The sequence below is a fragment of the Larimichthys crocea genome, chromosome XXII, assembly GCF_000972845.2.
Source record: "Larimichthys crocea isolate SSNF chromosome XXII, L_crocea_2.0, whole genome shotgun sequence".
In the NCBI taxonomy this organism is placed as follows: Eukaryota; Metazoa; Chordata; class Actinopteri; family Sciaenidae; genus Larimichthys; species Larimichthys crocea.
In genome coordinates this window covers 14,539,615-14,553,277 of record NC_040032.1, presented here as the reverse complement: position 1 = coordinate 14,553,277, position 13,663 = coordinate 14,539,615, and the positions used below count along the sequence as shown (strand labels likewise).

The following is a 13,663-nucleotide window of genomic DNA, read 5'->3' as shown; positions in this document are numbered from 1 at the left end:
CATAAAACCAGCAGGTTGTTTTTTTATGGCTGTAATGCTAACAGAAAGTCGGACAACACACACAGCGTTATTTGTTATTTTACATTTAAATGGCTTCAGCTAACGTTGCTCGATCAATACTCCCCATCTGCTTCATAAACATCCCTTTTTAATTGGCTTAATTCACCATGGTTGTAAGTCAAAGTCAATGTTTTCCCTCTATAAATGGAGTTATCTTTACAGGTCAGTGAATATACTGCAGTTTACAGTCTACAACCTTTAAAAAAATCAGATTTTATGTCATATTTTATTGGAGTTAAGCCAATTTTTCAATTATACTAACTTTTAAATCTTATTTCAAAACATACAGCTTCAAACACTGGAAGAGAAATGCTCTGCTTTTTTTTTTATGTAGCGATTTGTCAGCCTTTAAGCAGTCAAATGTAAACATATTAGGTCTAAAATATATTGGAAAGTGTGTGTCAGTTTTAAATTGTGAAACCTTAAGCTGCCTAATTCCCCTAATTCAGAAATACCGAGGACATGACCTCACTCTTTTCAGTGGTAGCTATGACCCTTAACTCTTTTATAACAATAAAAAAATATTCAGTTTAATCATACAAAGAATCAATCAATCAAGTGTTTAGCACCTGTTTCCTTCCCTGACATAAAACCTGGGAATAAACTGGCAGATCAAGTTACAAGTAGATTAACTAAATTAGTAGCTGTGCTGCTTGAGTTTTAAGTGTTTTTTATGTAAATTTCACATTTCGCTGCCAATGCTTAAGTTGCCTTTGGAACCACTTCAGTGCACTGCAAGCATTTTTTTTTCTTCTCCTTCACATGATCAGCCAGCCATTTGTTCCTCATTAGATAAGTAGCATGTGAAGCAGTCCAACAAGGCCGGGTTGTGTTTGTAAAAGTTTGCTGTTTATGTCTTTTAATAGGTCCTTTTAAAATGCTTCAGTATAGCAGACTATCCTGACTAAGCTCCCGTTGTGTAATTTCACTCTTGCCACGTAACTGTTTCATCAAAGTGTTCCAGAAACATCAGGTCATCGTCTAAAATAGTGACGCTGGAGTAATACACCATTGCTATTTTGCTCATGGCTCGCTGTGCCGCATAATTGACCATCTCAATAATGACACAAAGGGAAAGTAAAGATGTAAAATATCCTAATTGCAGAGCTTACGTCGTGGTCTCGTGTTTATAGAAGAGGCCAGCCTTGCAGTGGAACGTGCCCGGATCCTTTTGGGAGAAACCGACCAAATGGGCAACAAATGACAACGTTCACTTTCTTCTGTTCCTTTTGATTATGCCAGGAGAAAGGAGACTTCAAATATGAGCAAGAGCACCACCAGTCATTTATGAGGCAGTCACTGTGAATGTTGTTTGTAGGTAATTACAACCTTTGTTTTTCTCATGGTTAACCATCCAAGACGGGGGAAATAGCTGGAAATCTGTCTTCTGGGCTGTGTTCAGAACATGCTGTGCTCGACACAGAAAAGCACCAAGGAAAGCGTTATGTGTAATGATGGGGAGTCTATAGACTATATAGTGGATACATACAGTTTGGATATTGATATTAAATCTTGTGTGGAGAAAATTCTGCGTCTATATCTTTGATTTCATGAATAATGAATGTTGATAGAGGCTGGACTAATGCTTCCCATGTCCTTGGAGCAATGAATCTCCTTCTCCTTTTTTTTCTATCATCCTCTGTTTTCCTCATTACCCCAGGCAGTTCCTGTCATTGGCTTGCTATATATAGTTGGGGGGTCATGTCGGGAGCACCCATGTCCAGTTGTACAATGGCTTGTTTTGTCAGCAAGAAAATGATACCTGGTGATTTCCTCGACCAATCAGCTCAATGGGAAGACCTACATGGATGTGTGACGTTCTGAAGGGAATTCGGCCTCATCTCATCGCTGCATGAATATTTCCCACCGCTGCTGGTGTCCTGGATTCACTTTTGTTAGCTACGTGCCGGGACTGTGAGTAGAAGATTAGCAGCAGCAGCAGCACTGGAGTGTTTTTATCCACGTGCTGTAACTGACATTTGTATGAGATGAGTCAGGGTGGGGGAAGGGGTAACAACATTTGGAGTGACCTTGTCCAGTTGTGGTAAGAAGCGTGAAAGGCGGATGCTGCAGTGATGAACGTCAGATTCTCACTCGAGATGCTCAGATGCTAAATTCACTTCCCAGTTAGTCTCTGTGGAAGGAGATGCTGCCATAATAATCACCTGTAGACTCAGTGTAACTCTTAAAGGGAGAGTTTGGGTTATTTTAAGTGGGGATGTATGAGGTTCCTCAGAAAAAATTTGAATATTTTCACCGCTTTACCTTGATAGCAGTTAGTCTTTTACTTTGCACTAACTTCCAAGTATGCCATGCACTGTATCACGCTCATCAGATCAATCACTCTAGTCTGAAAGCTGTGTGATCAGACACTCCATGTTTTTATTTTCAAGGTATTTTTCAGGCTTTATTTGACAGAGATAGCTTAAGAGTGACAGGAAAGTAGAGATTGAGAGAGAGCGACGACACCCAGCAAGGGGCCACAGACTGGAGTCGAACCCTGGGCCGCTGAGCTATCCAGTGTCTCAGTGTTTCTAAAGATTTCAAAGATGGTGCATGCTTGTGTTGTTCTGGCTGTGCTACAATAACAGCTGACCTGCAATGTAAATATAGTGCGTGGTGCAGTTTGGCTTATGTGTAGGAATATGGAAGTTCTACAGTCAGTGCCAAAAAAAGTCTGATATCAAGGTAAAGGCTAAAATATGTTTTGCTGCTGACCCCGTCCACAGCGGCGCATAGCTCTGTTTCTGTGTCAGGATCCTTGTTTGCTTCTCTAAACTGGGTAGTACCTCATACAGTCGCACTTCAGAACACTCTAATACTAATATCTCTTAAAGACATGGATCTAGGTCTCACATGCAGGAATGGTGAAAAATGACACTTTTCAAACCTCTAGTAATCCAATATAACCTGCAAGAAATCTGATTCTGAATAGTCTAAATGAGATACTTTCATATGTCCAAATTTGTGGGCAAATCCTGAAATCAAAACTGGTATTTAAATGCTCTCTTTTAAAGAGCATGTCTATTGTTGACTTTGCCAGTTGTTTTAAGAATGCAGTGTGGGAAGAACTAAATATGTGTGTGTGTGTGAAGGCATGTCCTCGTGGTGCAGTGTCAGGAGCCAGGGCTGGGGTCGTTGAAGCATAAAAGTCATAGGTTGGATACCCATCTTTACCAAAACCACCTCTCTTCCCACAAAAATAAGATGGAGCATCAAAGAGATGAACCTGACGCTGCAGCTGAGCCTGTAGGTGCTGAGTTCATCAAGTCCATTAGTTGCTGTGTAGTGTTAGCCTGTAATGACCTGCCAATCAATGTGGAGCAACAAATCTTTGTTTTCTCATTTATGAAATGGGTTTATGATGTTAAGTAATGACAAGAAGTACAAATGTAATTTTCCCCAAGATTAGATAGAGGTTGTACTGCTGGTTATATCACAGTAGAAAGGCTCTGGAGACAAAGTGCACAGACTTTGTGCTGGTTCATAAAGGGACCAACCTAGCAACCATTTCCTCGGCATACTGTATCAGGTAAAGCCATTAGGATTCAACGGTCGGGTGCAGTTTGTTGCTTTAAGGTGCAAGTTGACTTCTTGAGTTGAGCTATAGTATTTTTAAAGCATAATCACAAGATGTTGTGTGTTTATTCAAAGTGTGGTGAATAGATGACGCAAATATGCCGGGTTGGTTGTGTGCTGAGCAGGTAGAGTTCCTGAACCCTGAGCTACACAACTGTCCAGTGTGACCTGATATAACAACAGCTAAGACACTTACAGTTGCTTAAATAATAGTTTTGAGGTCAGAACACTCTAAATAACCATTATCCTTTTATTTCTGTGAATGTTGACCCTCTTGTGAGTCACAGTAATCTCTCTCTGAGCATCTTAGGGAAGTATTAAAATGGTCAGAAACACATTTCTCAGACAGCTCTCTTTCCCCAGCACTCTGTGATCTGAGAAGAAAGAGTTGTTATCTGTCCTCGAGAGGCGAGGTCTGGACCGTGCGCAGTCGGAGAGGCACGTCCTAAACTGCAGTAGAGGAGGCTTTAATTGAGGAGATAAGAGAAGATGGACTGATTGGAACAGGAATGAACACTGGGCCTGGCATTAAGTCAGTTGAATAAATAGAAACAGCCGTATTTCTGACAGAATGTGGCAGGTTGCAGCTATTTTGCACAATATTTGAACTCCCTGCTTTTGCTCTAGCAAAGGCACAGATGGCTCCCAGCCTTCACAGCAGTGCCAAGCTACTTTCCTTCAATGTTTTTTTTCTCCTCAAACGTCATCTACCAAAAGGCCAGTGGAAAAAAGAAAAAGGAGCCACACTGGCACAACAATGTTTTCTGTCTGAGAGTTGTATACAGCTGTGAAGGAAGGTAACTGAAAGCATCTTTTTCCTCTGGCTCTGTATTTAGTTCAGGAAACAGACAGCATACTTGACAAGCATCGCAGTCTAACTCGCTGGCTCCAAGGAATGCTAGTGTTTCTCTAACTGGGTCATCTGGGCCACGTTTGAGGTAAAGCACAGATATGGTGCTTTGACACTGACCATCACCGAAGCATGAAAGGAAGAAGTGCAGCAAAGATTTAATGGGTTATCTCATCCAGGTGAACAGGACAGGCGGGTTTGCAAGCGTGACTTACGTGTGTGTGTGTTGGGGAGTGTCGCAAAAATGTTTGCGAGGTAGCTGAAAGAGGACTGACCTATTATAATCTCTATGGTCTCTCTTCATAACATTGAACACACCCTCATTGCACATCAAATAGCTCTCATGCCACAAGTCTGTGTGTTTTTGAAAACTCAAAAGGCGACGCACAGAGGAGCGATCGCTCCTTTTGAGTCGGATTCTGCTCGGTGGCATTAATACTATGATGTTCCATTATGGAAAATCACTGAGCTCTGTGTAGTGGTTCCTTTTTATTTCCTCGCAGTTCTCATGGATGCTATCCTAGTGTTTCTATGGAAATCCGCCCACTCGCTGTACATGTAGCCAGCCAGGCAGACAGGAAAGCAGCTGAAGTTTCTACAACGTGGCTGTTTATTAGACAAGAACTTTGACACCACCCGAGCAGGAAGTTGGGCCCTCGAGGGAGCTCGGGCTCTGTGAAAGATGAAACAGAGGATGGAGCAGATGAAATATGCATGAAGACAAGACTGTGTATATCTCAGCTCCTACTGCTGTGTGCTTGGTTTAAGTCAGGACAGAGAAGTTTTATGGCAGGTAATGGATGGCAGTGACTGCTGCAATGTGGCACAGTTCAATACGTCAGTAATTACTTGTTGATCTCGGGCCAAACGGATCAGGATGTGGATGCAGTCTTTTTTTTTTAAAGGGATGTGTCCATTAAGTAAATAGATTCGACACATAGGAGCAAAGTTACAGCAACTATTTTGAAATTTGAATAATAATCAGCGCTTTTCTTTGTCATGTGATAATATACATATATATATTTAAAGACATCGCCTTCAGATGTGGGAAATTATTCAAACTATTTACTTCATTTTATAGTTTCATCATTAAAAAATGGGCGAATTAATCAATAATAAAAATAATCAATGGCACTTCTAGAGGACTGAGAAGCTATAGAGCTATAGATGCTGCAGATCCTCTTCCACAGTGTCCAACATGTCGCACCGCCATGTTTTACTATAGTCCAGAACAGACAAACATAACACTGGCTCTGGATAGCGGGGCTGTGTCTTTTGCCGACACTTCAGTTTCTCCTTCACACTTGGAATAATAGAGTAAGTGGAGGGAGTTGCAATCTGCAACTACACTGCTAGATGCACCTAGCAGTGAAGGCGATAGTTTGGTTTGTCTGTTCTGGGCTACTGTGGAAAAACTGCTGATACAAATACACATCAAAATATCATTAAAAGTGTGAATATTTTATCTGACATGTAAATGTGGAATTGAACTCCCAGCCCCTCCTCTCGGGTGTGAACTGTCAGAGGTAATGAGCCAGGGTCCCACAGTAAGCATTTCTTATTTTTGAAAGCCATACAGGCCTTAAAGCCAGCCAAACAATCTATTGATCTATGTCCAGATCAAAGTAAATCCTCAACTCAGCACCTTCCTCAAAAGATGTGCTGATTTCAGCAGCTCTGTCTCATCTTTAGGCTATTTCATACTCGGATGTCAAAGGGGAGTTTTCTACTTATTTTAAATTAGAGAAAATAATACTAGAAGGCTTTTCTCGCAGTAATTCCCATCGTCACCACACAAAGGCAGTTAGCACAATAGCCTCAAACACAATACAAACACACTGTATTTATACCACTTGTAAACTATGCATCCTAACTGTAGGCTCAGGGTTCTCCGTTCCCATGAGTGCAATTTGAAGCATTTAAAGTCAGTTAATATTTGTACAGCTGGAGGCATCTCTAGTGTGTTTGGCATTTTGGCTTTGCCTCACATTCAGCTCTCACAAATTGCTTCTGACTGCAGAAAAAGTCCCTCATTTGCTGCATTGTTTTTGTGTGAAAGTAGGCTGCAACTTCCCTGGTACTCTCCTTTTTGAAAAGGAGGTTTTGCGCCCTGTTGTGTACTAGTTTCAGATCCCTCTAGCCTAAAGGGGAAACCCAGAGGGAGAGCAGAGACCGTCTCGCAGCATGGGATGCAGATAAATCCCACACTCTTCCTGCTTCGCTTTAGCTGACATAATGACTTTGCACTCACCATTTCCCTAAAACCAGGTGCTGTACAGATGCTCCAGAGCTGCCGACGTGGTCAGGCACGATTAACGCAAACATACATATCTCCCTATCATACAGACACATCCGTACTACTGCAACACTGTTGTCGCAAATAAGACTAAATGAAAAGGATCTTAATTATACAGCACATCATATGTTTATGTAACAACAGCAATCTGTTCTGGAGTCAGTCGTGAAGTCACAGATGTTGGACAGATGTTCAGCTGCTTTTATGGCGTGATATCAGTAGCAACATTCATATCACACCAAGAGAGGTAGCAGAAGATTTTTTCAGGATTTGGTGGTTGATATGCAGTTCTGTCATACATTTCATCATTATTATGTCACGTTTCCGCAGACCAAAATAACTAATAACTAAATAACTTTACAAAGCACATCTTTAAAACTGCTTGTTGAAGAGCTTCAATATGTCAAGAAACTCGCCTCAGTTAACAGTATTTCTCTGAAGGCAAATGCTGCTTGACTTTGTATTCCTACAGTCTCCAGTTTTGAAAGGTATAATAAGTGTATCCTCTACTTTCAGTGATCATGGAAAAAGCAGTATTTTAAGCCACACACTCAGCTGAATCACCGTCATTGCGCATTAAACGTTTGTTTTCACATCCCGTGCAAGAGTGTTGTGTCTGTGTGGAGAGTCTGACTCAGTCTTCTTTCCTGTGGACGGAGGGAGGAAAAAGGAAGAGAGCAAGATGCGGGCAGCGCTTTGGAGAGTCAACGTGCCTGCTAATGGTTTTGTCCGAGAAGTGTTGCGTTCAGAGGTCCGTCAATTCGGCCTCTTGTATCACACAATACCAGGAATCCCCTGAAGGGTCACCTCACCTAGTGAGCGTCCAGCCATCCGTGGATTTATGTTCCATCATTATTTATTAATGTTTGGCCTCTTTTGACTCCAGCTGTCTGGTTCTTTCTTGTTTTCTAATTCACCCGTTCAGTGTTCAGTTTTAATTCATACAAAGGATCTCAGCAGTTATGAAAGCTTATTCCAGTTGGAAATTCTTAGAAATTTCCTCATGGGTAAGTTGGCCGAGAGACGGTCAGTATACTGGTAATTACGGGTCTCTCGTTGTGGTGCTTGTGAGTAAAGAGGTGGACAGTGAATGAACGGTTTTCATCCAAGCCCATGTTCTATATTGGGACATTGTGGACTGTTATTGATCTCAGATTATGACCACTTACCAATGGAAAAGGGAGTTTTTTGCTCCACTGGTGACCGGTGACTTGGCAAGAGAGTAGCGTGGTGGATTTCAATGTCTGTTGGTTGGTTGGTTGGTTGGTCCACCATTTTGATCCAATATTGCCCATTTCATGCTTTATTTGATAGTGACAGCTGGAGAGATAGAGGGGATGCCATGTAGCAATGCACCCGAGCTGGAATCGAGCTCGCTGCAGTTTGCTTTAACCTTAATACATGGAGCATATGCGCTACCAGGTGAGCTACTAGGTTGCATCTTAGTAACTCATTGTAATTATCCTCTAGCTATTTACAAAGTGCCAACCTCTTGGTGGTGGTTTTGAGTAAAATGTCAAATGTCAACAGCTACTGCTCGGCTTTCTGAAACTTGAACACTGTCGACCGGCTCACTACACCTGCCCTTTAGGGTTGTATTACAATTTGGAGCATCCATTTCTTTGTTTGATTTGGCAAGTCGAAGTAATGGGTCAATATTTTGGAAATACTGACACATTACAATATAATAGAACATAGAAGATTTTATCTTCACAGGTGGCTTTCCTTTTCCACACAGGGCTTAAACAAACCAAAAGTACTTGGACTGTTTACTAGAACTATCTTTGAAATGTCATCATTTATATGACACCATCTAAACATTAGTTACAAATATTTTCTGTGGTCATGGTGTAATCCACAGTTGCCACACAGCCATACTTGACCACGGACAGTGAACAATCGCAGGAATGGTCCTGTGTTTTGACAGCATTTAACAAGACTGCAGTCAAAAAGGTGGTGTCAGCCCGTGGCAACATTTCAGAATCAGTGTATTCGAATGCGTCAACCCGTGGCAACATTTCAGAATCAGTGTATTCGAATGCGTCAAATCACACTCGAAATCTGTATCTGCAGCAGGGTGTGAAACAGCATGCAGTGCCTAAAAAAGCACTCTGCGCTGTTTCTCAACCTTTTTGCAGCAGGCTTTTTAAAAGGCAGTTTTTGTGGTGGTGTAGGGGTGTGGTCAGACCCAAGTTCCTCAGTTTACCACTTGCCACAAACTGAAGCTTGTTTCATCCCAGACCAGAGTGTAGTACGCTCTCTGCCCACATACTCCACGGCCTTGGCATGCCGTACGTTGTGGGATCCAAATTAGACCGGCATGGCAGAGCATAAAATGCAGACCCCTCCACAAATAATCCACCCTCACATTAAGAAGTGTTTCACAGACAAAGGCTGGCTTTGTCAGTGTTGGTAGCTGTTGTTTGTGCCCAAACAGCCCACAGATCTCTGTGGAAATAAAGTCATAACAATGTCATAAATCAGTCTTTATTTTTCAAACTATGTCAACGAGTCAGACATGAGTCGGTAGTGCACAAAAATTTCACTGAAGCGGCGCAAGTACCTGCTTTACACGGCTGTGGTTTTGAATGTAAGACTACAATGGAACTGTTGTGTCTCGCCCACAAACCACAAACACACATGTTCCCAGGTTAAATCAAACTGCAAGCCACTGTCCTGAGAACAAAGTGCACACACCTGCATTTCAGACAACAGCGGTTCAGGCTGTGTGATCATAATAAAAATCATTACCCTCATTCAGATAGTCTCAATGCCACATGTTGGATATCTCCTCCTCCTCCTCCTCTTGGTCTGTTCGCCCTTTCTTGCCGCCTGTTCTTCACGAGTTAAGCTCAAGTCTGGAAAAACTGTGAGAGGAGAAAAACATGCCCATGGCAGAGACTCTGTCCCTCTCTTCCTCTTTGTATGAGAGAGAGTGAAAGAGGCAACAGTACTCACAGCACAGCGGTTGGCAGCCTGCATTACTTCCTCATCCTGACTGCTGTGTTGAGGCAGACAGCCGTTGCTCCTGACCCTTCATTTTCTCGCCCTTACCGACTTTCTCCGTAGAGCTCAGCAAAGGACGGATATTTTGGTCAGTTGCGCTTCAGGGCGCTCAGGCAGAGGGCAGGCTCTAGGACAGCATCCAATACCAAACACGTGAGTGAACTGCACCACTGCTTTTCTTCAGCGTTTTCTCTGACACCAATCTGTCATCACCTTCTTGCTCATTGCTCACTACCTTGAACTCTCAGCTGATACCAGAATACACTGTTTTATCTCCAGTCATTGTTTAGTCAGAGTTTATTTTGGATCGAACATGTGATTGATGACTGTAATAGGAAAAACTGAAGTAATTTCATATAATACGTTTTTTGTGAGAAGTGACCGAGAACATCTGGTGATGATATTTCTGCCAGGTTTCTCACATTTCTGTCAACCGCTGAAAGTAAAATTGTGAAAGGGAAAGCTAAACTGTGCAACATGTGAAGTACTCTATACAGTAGGAGTAGTATTTACACAAGGTTTACAACAGTGGCTAACCAGAGGCCGCTCTATTTAGGCTTGTGTTATTCTTACAGAATTTTATATTTAGGTTTATGTTAAAAGTTAATATACTACCCAATGAGCCACACAGGAAAACACACACAAGAGGATGTGATGACTCAGTGACATTTCATCTAGCACCTTATTTATATTCAAATAACAAAAGATATTATTAGTTGAATTACGTTTGTGCTATTGGTGGTCAGCATGAATCTGTGATGAAGCAGACTAATTCTCATGTTGTTAAAGAAATACCTTAAATCAGCATATCTGTAAAGGCTCATTTGGTTATGCTTTGTTATATATTGCAGTGCTTAAATCTTTTTAATGCTGTGCAGTCACACCTGAATGCACTTTGCCTAATAAGTGCCACCACAGGAAGGCAGCAGGTTTTGCAGCCACGTCTTTGCAGGATTTCAGTTTCCCCATACCATCAATGCTTTTTTTAAGGTCTGCGTAAACAGCAGTGACAGGATGTATGTTCTCATACGCAGACACTTCCTACTGATACGAGGATACATTTTGTTTTGTATCTGCTCAAAGTAAACAAACTAAACTTTGGAAACGTCGTCCACTTAACCCGCCCGGCATCATACCAGAGCAACCTGCGTTCAAGGTCAGAGAATGGTCAGGATGTAGACGGTTAGCTAGGATTTCCCTACGTGATCTGAGACGATTTGTGGTTGTGGCGAGCTGAGTCGAGGCTTGTTACACATTTGTGTAAAAATGTGTACATGCAAGACGGTATTTCCTCTGTAACCCATATAGTGGCTTTGTAAGGGATAATTATCAGTTTTGTCTAAACATCTGTCTCTATTTTGCTGAGCAGCAGTTCAACTGCAGGGCGCACCTTAAAATGATTATACGTGTGGATCTATTTTAGTAGAAATATAAATACTGCATCTACATATATGCTATGTATGTGTGCTATACTTTGTTGTGATCTTTTCTTAATGTATTTAAAGAGGCAGTATCTTGTAATGTCTTGTTTGACATGTCAGATTTGTTGTTCCATCGTATTTCTTGATTTTATTTGATTCGTTGAGTTATGTACATTATCTGATCTGCCTCATGTGATGAAAGCACATTGTCTTCTCCCTCAGGGTTGTGTCTTTCATCGAGGACCAAACTGTTATCAGTTTGGTTTTGCTTTGTTCCTTTTTATCTCCTTTCAGAAGTTCAGTTTAACAGCAAATCCTCCACCACTGTGTCCCACATTCAGCCTTTACATTCATCTTCCTGTTTTTGGAAGCAATATAATTAAAGCACATGACAACCCATGACTTACGACTGTGGTGACTACAAATTATATTTGGTTTTATAATTTGGTATTTGTTTAAAAATCCATCTATATTTAGCTTTTCGCCAGCCTTCTTTAAGCCTCGATGTCGTCATCCTACATGCTTGTTTTGGCAGAACATGCAAACTGTAGTGTAGTTTAGGTCAGCAAATGTCTGTTTGTTAGCCGAGTTGCTTTCACAGGAAGATACACAACTCTCAAGTCTGTGTCGTAACTTTTGGCTAGTTCCAGTTTAAAATACAACCTGCTGTCTGTCCCTCAGACATTCGGGTTCCTAACTAGGACGTTGTGAAGTAAGTGGGGCACAGTTCTGGCTCCTGAGAATCACATTTCTGCAGAGGAATATGGAGAGGTCATCTTTGCAGAATTTAGTCTTGCAGTGGTCCAAAAAAGGTGAAAACGAAGCAGATTAGACTGAAACTCTGCAGGCTTGCACTTCTGTCAAACATTACGTTATTGATTCACTGTTCACTGGTTTAATTAATTCCACAAACTGTTTGGTAGTTACTTAGTTCCCTCCTATTTCAAAAGAGAAAAAGAGATAACCCGAGGGGGAACATCCTCAAATTTGCAACACTTCCTCATTTCAGCCTATGCAGAGATCAGAGCAGATTTAGAAGAAGGTCAAAAGTGTGCCGCTGTGGTCTTGTAAACTAATCTAAACGGAGGTGAGCCATCACAGCTGAGGTGTTAGACTACCAGGCCAGGCAGGAGTTAGTCACAGGATCTTGCCTAGAGCGGTCTCGGTATCATATGATGGGCCAGCAGGGAGACACATGCTCTCATATGGGGAAAAAAACAAAGTGCATACAGTCTGTTTGAAATCAGATAAGTCTGTAAGCACCTACAAACATTCACAGCAGTGTAAAATATACCGAACGGTGTGTCCTGTGCTGGGAACATTTCCCTGATGTGGATCTCCTTTATTGTCTTTAGTGGTTAGTGCACACGCTGCTTCTATTACCCATCAGAACATTAATTGTAGACATGACTTGAACTGCAACACATCAGAAATAGCTCAGAGCAGAGGGTAAAATAACAGTCCTCCCTGTCCAGGGTTAACTCCTTTCCAAGCCTGCAGAGACTGGAGGGTATCCCCATTAACAGCACTGAGAGGCAGAAGATCAGGTTACTCCAACCCTGATCAATGACTCAGCTAGTCCACTGGGAGTTACAGAGCTCTTTACCAGCACACACTCTCATCAGTGCACTCTTACCTCCTTCCATTTCCTACAGCTCACTCTCTGACCAGATGAGTACATTTCCTTCTGGTCATCACATGCACACCTTTAACAGTATGTTACCACATCCTGTTGGAGTTAGTAAAAAAAAAAAGAAACCATTATGGTTTTATTTTTTTATCTTACAGAGCAAAGACGGCTGTGACTCTATCTGTAGCTGCATGCCTTCTTCTAGATCTGTGGAGATATTGCTGTGCGAACAATTTAGATAAGAAATTTTGTTTTCTCTCCTTCCTCTGGCAGGAAGTAGTTCAATGGTGTTGCTACTAGAATAACCTCAGCTGCCCTCAGAGGCAACTCTTGGCTTGTATATCTTGGAACAGCCACAAAATGCCACTGGGCAGTGAGAAAACAGTGTAGTTTTCTTATTCACGTGAAGCAAAGGTGCACCGCCTATTATTCCGTCTCTAGTGGCACTTCAGAGAGCAATTATAGTTCTGATCCACAGCTATAGCTAAAAATGTGTAGGTGTTTTGTAATATTATTATCTTCTTTTGTGGTAGTGCTAATGTTGTTAAAACATTTAGATCTCTACTGCCACACAAAGGAAAGAGGCAGAATCTTCAGCTTTGTGCCAAATTTGATCATTATTATTATGAAAACATGACAAAAAATACATATTACATATACAAGAGGAGAAACTCACACAGTTGCACTTGCTCTCAAAGATCTAAAGACTTCTTTATAGGAATTTCATGATATCTAATCATGAGCAACACGTAGCATTGGCCAAACCATACTTAGCATTAAGTGTACTACAGTAAGAACAAAAGTATATAATAATTACAGTA

The 13,663-nt window shown here is 41.5% G+C and overlaps 1 protein-coding gene across 3 annotated transcripts in view; it reads left to right on the top strand.

Moving 5' to 3' along the window:
• The window catches only part of specc1 (sperm antigen with calponin homology and coiled-coil domains 1), a 64,031-nt gene that overhangs the window by 408 nt on the left and 49,960 nt on the right, over window positions 1–13,663 (top strand). The window contains exon 1 of one of the 3 annotated variants that reach the window (XM_010736509.3): window positions 9,803–9,944. The exons of 1 other annotated variant lie outside the window; for it this stretch is intronic. The gene's annotated coding sequence lies outside the window, so the exon portion shown is untranslated. Of the gene's footprint in view, window positions 1–9,802; window positions 9,945–10,925; window positions 10,948–13,663 lie in introns of those variants that run through there. One more of the 3 variants, XM_019274956.2, reaches the window with a different exon arrangement.